At 53.2% G+C, this 7508-nt stretch overlaps 1 long non-coding RNA gene across 2 annotated transcripts; it reads right to left on the reverse strand.

Annotated features, from left to right (window-relative positions):
• Nucleotides 1-179: 179 nt before the first annotated feature.
• Nucleotides 180-7508, reverse strand: LOC104002147 (uncharacterized). Of its 2 annotated transcripts, XR_010151016.1 has the most exons (6): nt 7272-7508; nt 6795-6985; nt 6534-6599; nt 4754-4844; nt 3750-3887; nt 180-869 (listed from the first exon to the last, which is right to left on the reverse strand). It is a non-coding gene; the product is annotated as an uncharacterized LOC104002147 (long non-coding RNA). The 2 variants fall into 2 exon arrangements; XR_010151017.1 differs by lacking the exons at nt 3750-3887; nt 6795-6985; nt 7272-7508 and having other exon boundaries at nt 180-961; nt 6534-6674.

Genomic DNA, 7508 nt, shown 5'->3' on the forward strand with positions numbered 1-7508 from the left:
GGAGCAAAACGATTCACCTGCTCCAGACAGGCAGCTGTTACCCATTTGGCACCTGCAGTGGTGGGGGGTGCCTCCAGCTGGAGGGTAACTGCTCTGAGCTTCACTTTTCACCCTAGGCTTTGCTCCCCAGGTGTACTAGTCTATTCTCATGCTTCTATGAAGGAATACCCAAGACTGGGTAATTTATAAAGGAAAGAGGTTTAATTGACTCACAGTTCCGCATGGCTGGGGAGACCTCAGGAAACTTACAATCATGATGGAAAGTAAAGGGGAAGCAAAGACCCTCTTCACATGATGGCAGGAGAGAGAATGAGTGCCCAGCGAAGAAAGCCCTTTATAAAACAATCAGATCTCGTGAGAACTAGCTCACTATCATGAGAACAGGACAGAGGAAACCGCTCCATGATTGAATTATCTCCACCCCGTCCCTCCCATGACACATGGGGATTATGGGAACTACAATTCAAGATGAGAGTTGGGTGGGGACACAGCCAAACCATATCACCAGGGAATCCCAAGTGACTAGTGATGAGCATCGCAGAGGTGTCAGTCAGACCCTTGGTGAGGAAGGCCGGCATTCTGGGTGGGAGTCAGGGCTGAGATGCAGGGTTGGCTCAAGGGTCCTGATGACCTGAGGCTGGGCCATCTCTCCTTTTCCGTGCAGGTAGGAAGGGATGGGGCAGGGAATGCCCATTTGCCAGCTTTCTCCTGGGATGTGGGCACTCGCACGGCCATCCTGCGAGGGAGGCTTTATCATCCTGATGTTACGGATGAGGAGCTGAGACCCTCATGGGACTTGCCTGAACTCGGTGATGGTGGGATCTCCGTCCACACAGCCTCCGTCCACACAGCCTCGGTCCTGCAGAGGACTGAAAGATCAGAACAGCCGGGAATGTCACACCTGGGAGCTCCTTGCAGTTCATGTTCCAACATCCTTTTCCTGAGGAAAGGGGAGGCGAGTCTGGAGAATAAGAGGGGCTTGTCAGGCCTTTGTAGGAGCCATGACTTCCAGAAACCCATGGAGTGCTTTTCCATAGCTTCCTCCCATGATAATCTCATCATGCCATAGACCTTAAACCCAGGTTGTGGGGCACATTGGCAGGAACCTCACCACACTGGAGAAGGATGAGCCCAGACAGCAGGCTGGACTTTCTCATGGGCACATTCAAGATGCCTGCTACCCCCCGGAGACTCCCAGAAGTGCCTAGGGGTGAGGAGGTTGTGGTTTGCAATGGATCACAAGCCCCAGCAAGGAGCCAGGGGCTTCAAGCCCAGGCATCTCGGGTGTCAGTGTCATTGTGCCTCATTGTTCCCAACCACAGGAGGTCAGGCTGGGGGCCACTCCCAGCACAGACTTGCTGGTAATGTGACTGCCCCAGATCCCTCTTCAGAACCCAGTGGCTAAGAGCCTAGACTCTGAAGTCATCTGCCAGCTCAACCACTTGCTAGCTGTGTGACCGTGGAAAGTCTATTTAACTCTCTGCCTTGGCTTCCTGATATACATTGCAGGGAGGAGGAGAATAATATTATCCATAGCTCACAGGAAGTTTGCAAAGATTAAATTATACGACATAGTACCCCAAGCATTCTGTGTATATATATGTGTGTATATATATATGTATACACTCATAGATATACAATATGTGTATATATTAATACAATATATACATAATATATGTTATCATATATAATTTATATATAGTATTCATATATTTATATATGTATGTTCATATTCATATATATATATCCCTTAGAATAAAGACTTATAAATGTTAGAGGTTGTTATTAGCTTAAACTTGCTGACAGAGACAGAGAGGATGGTGGTTGGCTGGAGACAGTGGTTCTTAATTGGGGACAATTCCTGAAGACATTTTGGGTTGCCACAACTTGGGGGAAAGGGGAGGATGCTCTTGGTATCTAGTGGGCAGAGGCCAGGGATGCTGCTAAACATCCTACAATGCACCAGGCAGGACCCATGCCTGCCCGCCCCCCGCCCCATGGAATTAGGGCCCAAATGTCCACAGTGCCATGGGGAGGAGGCCTGGCTGAAGAGCAGGGGCGGTGGAAAGTGGCTCTTAGGGAGTAGAACAGGGCCTGGGCCAAGCTGACAAAGGGGTAGGTTTGGATTTCGGGAATAGCTGCCACCAGGAGAACTGAGTGGATTTCCACCGCCTTGTGACTGTTATATAATGGGATGATTCACTGAATGGGGCTCGTAAACCCGCTCTGAAGGCCACCAGCAGGGGGACACGTGGCTGTGGTTTGAGCAGCACAGAAAGAACAGCCATAGTGACCATGTGCAGGTTGGGGTCCTCCTTTAAGCAGGAAAGGGGAGCCCTAGGCAGGTCTCAGCCCTGCTTGTAGCTGGTGCATTCAGACACACACACACACACACACACATACAGATGGTGCTTAGCTGACAGCACACCACACACACATAGTTTACATTCTTTAAGTGAAGAGGTGGATTTAACCCACCAGTTAGTATGACAGTGGGCAAATGGACTAGTCTTTTTTTGAGACAGACTCTTGCTCTGTTGCCCAAGCTGGAGTGCAGTGGTGCGATCTTGCCTCAATGCGACCTCTGCCTCCCAGGTTCAAGCGATTCTCCTGCCTCAGCCTCCTGAGTATCTGGGATTACAGGCATCTGCCACCACACCCAGCTAATTTTTGTATTTTTAGTAGAGACGAGATTTCACCATCTTGGCCAGGCTGGTCTCAAACACCTGACCTCAGGTAATCTGCCTGCCTTAGCCTCCCCCAAAGTCCTGAGATTACAGGCATGAGCCACCGCACCCAGCCGAACTAGTCTTCTAAAAATAGTGAGTACCTACCTGTTGAAGTCTCCTGTTTTCTACAAATACAACACTCCATCTCTTTCTTGGCGCACATGTGTGCAGGTGTGTGTGTGGTTGCCCCAGTGTACACGTATGAGCACATGTGAGATGTGTAAACTAACAACTCTACAGGCATGTGAGGCACCTCACATGTTGGAAAGGACTTGAGCCTAACCACCAGTGTGCTGCTCTTCACCCTTCTGGAAAGTTCTGACCCTATGCAAACCTTTCCCCTCTCCAGAGCCCTGAGAAATTGAGGAAGGGAGTGGACTGTGGAGCTCTTAGGAATACAGGCCCTTCCACACTCTGAGTGCCTCTGAAACCAGATGAGCAACTGAAAGTTGCTGCATCCACCAATCTTTTTTCTCTGAGAATAAAAATTTTAATCATAAGTCAGTTGGAATTTAAATCAAGCATACCTAAATATTTTCAAAAACAGAAATAAAAGATGGGATAATTATTTTGGAAGAGTTTGTGAATCCTGGGATGCAACCTCCTGTTCCACATCATTTCAAAATAATTGGTTGTTGGATAAAATTCAGCCTCTGGGCATGGTGGCTCACGCCTAATCCCAGCACTTTGGGAGGCCGAGGCAGGAGGAGTTTGAGACCAGCCTGAGCAACCTGGTGAAACTCCATCTCTACAAAAAACATACAAAAATTAGCCAGGCATGGTGGTGTGCACCTGTAGTCCCAGCTACTCAGGAGGCTGAAGTGGGAGGACCACTTGAACCCAGGAGGCAGAGGTTGCAGTGAGCTGAAATTGTGCCACTGCACCCCAGCCTGAGTGACAAAGCGAGACCCTGTCTCAAAAAAAAAAAAAGAATTCATTTAACAAACATGTTTGCTGCCAACCTTTGTGCACACAGGTACTCTCATACACACTCGTGCACATGCATGGTCTTGTACGCACCTGGTAAGGTGACCTTCCAGGAAGCTCAGGGGCCCCTGATATGAGCTGACACTGGGTGAGGAAGATGAGGGCTTGAAAAGAAAGGGCGTTTGATATTGATATTTCTCATGGTCCAAAGTGGCCATCTCTGCTTCGCAGCTAGGGAGATGGAAGCACAGAGACTTGAAAATATGTTTCTAGGTTCAGTCCGTTAATGCAGGGTCCAGATTTCTTTCTGTCTTTCCTTGCCCTTTCTCCCTGACTTCCCACTTTTCCTGGTGCCACTGAAGCCAGCCACATCCCCTCCAAATTGCACTGTCATAGCTCCTGGCCTGGCCCCTGAAGAGCGTGTGACCTGGGCAGTCACATCGACAGCCAGGGCTGTGCCCTGAGGGTGGATACACTGCAGCCCACAGGGCACTGCCAGCCCCGGGCTCGTGGGACGAGTGCTGACTGGATGCTAGTGCAGGGCCTGCCCATGGCCCTCCTGGCGTTCCAGCTGGCCTCTCTGTCTTTGCCCTGCCCTCAGGGCCTCTGGCTTTATATTTAACAGCACTGCCTGGCCCAGTGGGATCAAATGTCTGCCGTGCCACACGTCCCAGGAAAGGACTGCAGAGGCCTTCAGATGATCTCCACACTGCAGTACCCAGAGGTCTGGTTTCTGACCCAGGTGCCTGTCCAACCCGAGGGCTGCTGTGCATTGCCTTTTGGGAAAGGCTGGCCTGGAGAGAATCAAAGCAGGTGACTGCATTTTGCCAGATCTTCTTGGTAGGGCCTCTGCGGCCTGTGTGGTCAGCCCCAGACGACTTGCGCAGCCTCCTCTTCCTCATGGCTCTGCCTCTGCCCCACCGTCTGTCCATCTGTGTCTGGCCTGTTGAACCCTTTTGGGCTTGGAATGCCCTCTCCCTTGGGCCGTGTGGGCCCTGGGAGTGGCTGGCGTGGGGTTGGTGTGGGCGCTGGGCCAGCAGCCTTGCTCCCTCCCTCTTCCCTCCACTCTCTGGAGGCGGGCAGCCCCAGGTCCTCACCTGTGACGCAGGAGTCAGGACTGCAGCAGCTTCCTAATGGGCAGGAGTGAGGCTTCAAAGAGGTAACACTCCAGCAAGTCCGTGACAGGGGCTGCAGGAGGCGAGTGCCCAATAAGTGGAACTATTATTATTTTTATCCTCAAGGCACAAATTAAATGCCATGAGCCCTGCTAAGTGCCAGAAGCAGTGTCAGCTCCTGGAATATAGACTTCCTACCCACAGGAGGTACAGCCTCAGGGAGGACAGCGTGGGAGGGAGGTGGGAAGGAGGGAGTGGGGGAGGGGAGGGGCCAGGGAGAAACAGTAGGGAGGTGGGGGCATCTGGAAGGAGGAGTGAGAGGAGGGGTGAGGCCAGAGAGGAGAAGAGGGGTGGGGCCGGAGAGGAGAGGAGGGGATGAAAGGAGGGGATGGGAGGAAGGGGGTGGAAGGAGGGGTGAAGGTCAGGGCGGAAAAGTGAGTGGTAGGGGAGTCTAGAAGGAGGAGTTGGAGGAGGGGTGGGGCCAGAGAGGAGGGAATGGGAGAAGGGTATGGGAGAGGGGATGAGAGAGGGGATAGGAGAGGGGATGAGAGAGGGGATGGAAGGAGGGGATGGGAGGAAAGGATGGAGGAGGGGATGGGAGGAGGAAATGGGAGGAAGGATGGAAGGAGGGGAAGGGAGGAGCAGATGGGAGGAGGGAGAGGAGGGCATGGGAGAGAGGACAAGAGAGGGGATGAGAGAGGGGATGGGAAGAGTAGATGGGAGGAGCAGATGGGAGGAGAGGATGGGAGGAGGAGATGGGAGGAGGGGATGGGAGAGAAGATGGGAGGAGGGGATTGGATAGGGGATGGGAGGAGGGGATGGGAGAGAAGATGGGAGGAGGGGATTGGATAGGGGATGGGAGGAGGGGATGGGAGAGAAGATGGGAGGAGGGGATTGGATAGGGGATGGGAGGAGAGGATGGGAGAGGGGGTGGGAGAGGAGATGGGAGAGGGGATGGGAGGAGGGGATGGGAGAGGGGGTGGGAGGAGGGGATAGGAGAGGATGGGAGAGGGGGTCGGAGGAGGGGTTGGGAGAGGGGATGGGAGGAGGGGCTGGGTGGAGGGGATAGGAGGAGGGGATAGGAGGAGGGGTTGGGAGATGGGTGGAAGGAGGGGATGGGAGAGGGAATAGGAGAAGGGGTTGGGAGAGGGGTGGAAGGAGGGGATGGGAGAGGGAATGGGAGAAGGGGATGGGAGGAGGGCATGGGAGAAGGGATGGGAGGAAGGGATGGGAGAGGGCATGGGAGGAGGGGATGGGAGGAGGGGATGGAAGGAGGAGATGGGACCAGGGGATGAGAGACAGGATGGGAGCGGGGATTGGAGGAGGGGATGGGAGAGGGGTGGGAGGAGGGGATAGGAGGAGGGGTTGGGAGAGGGGGTGGAAGGAGGGGATGGGAGAGGGAATGGGAGAAGGGGATGGGAGGAGGGCATGGGAGAAGGGATGGGAGGAAGGGATGGGAGAGGGCATGGGAGGAGGGGATGGGAGGAGGGGATGGAAGGAGGAGATGGGACGAGGGGATGGGAGACGGGATGGGAGCAGGGATTGGAGGAGGGAATGGGAGGAGGGGATGGGAGACAGGATGGAAGACAGCAACAGCAGAGCCTTAAACCAAGCACTTCTGAGTGCGGGACGCTGTGTGCCTGCAGATCCATGAGATCCTGATACAAAAAGATTGTGTAAACTGCAATGTTTGGGGTCCATGTGAGAGATGGTGAGAGAGGGCAGGGGAGTCTCAATGAACACATGGGTAAATAGCACCCACCTTATGTAAAGTCAGGCCTCATCCTCCAGCCAGAGTTACTGAGATGCTTGACAGCTGCCACAGACCCTAGGGAGTCAGATTGACTATCCTCAAAAGGGTCAGCCATCCCTTTAACGCTGTCCCAGACACCTGGCTCCTAGGTCAGAGGCTTTGCAGCCCAAGACCCAGGATAAGAAGCACAGACTCTATGAAAATTGCAGGCTGCTCTGTGACGCACAGTGACATCCAGCACTGGGTTGGATATCAGAACACACCACTTGCCTCAGTTGTCCAGTCCCATGCCTCTCCCTCAGGCAGATGCTGCTCAGAGTGTGGTGCTCCTATACACGCAGGAGCCATCAGTGGCCCTGGCATGCTCAGTGGGGCACATGGATGGCCTTTCTCCTCCACACCCTTCCTAGGAAGCCATCAAGATTTCATCCAGATGCAATGATTCTCCTGGCTTTGGGATACTTAGAATTGAAAGAGGTCAAATAATAGCCTTTAAACTCACGTTGACCTTGTTCCTCATGCCCACCTGGGTCCCCAGGGCCCCCAAGATCAAAACCCAAGATCAAGACTCATTCTTAGTGAGTCTTGTAGGTCTTAGAGGGTCTTTGCTGAACCAGCCCCGATGTGCTGTAGGTTAGAAGCCTGGGAGGGCTCCACTGGGTTCTTTTCTTTGGGTCCCATTAGGCTGAAGTCAAGGTCGGGCCTCTTATCTGGAGGCCCTGGGGAAGAATCTACATTCAAACTTACTCAGGTAGTTGGCAGCGTTCAGTTCCTTGCAGCCGCAGGCCTGAGGTCCCTGTTTCCTTTCTGACTGCTGGTCGGGCCTGTTCTTAGCTCCTAGTGGCTTCTCTGGTCTTTGCCCTATGACCCCTGCCATCTCAGCAATGAGAACCTCTGTTCTCTGTTCCCATTGAATCCCTCTCACCCATTCAATCTCTGACTTCCTCTTCTACCAGCCACAGAGAAAATGCTCTGCTTTAAAGG

Source organism: Pan troglodytes, chromosome 15 (assembly GCF_028858775.2).
Source record: "Pan troglodytes isolate AG18354 chromosome 15, NHGRI_mPanTro3-v2.0_pri, whole genome shotgun sequence".
Taxonomy (NCBI): domain Eukaryota; kingdom Metazoa; phylum Chordata; class Mammalia; order Primates; family Hominidae; genus Pan; species Pan troglodytes.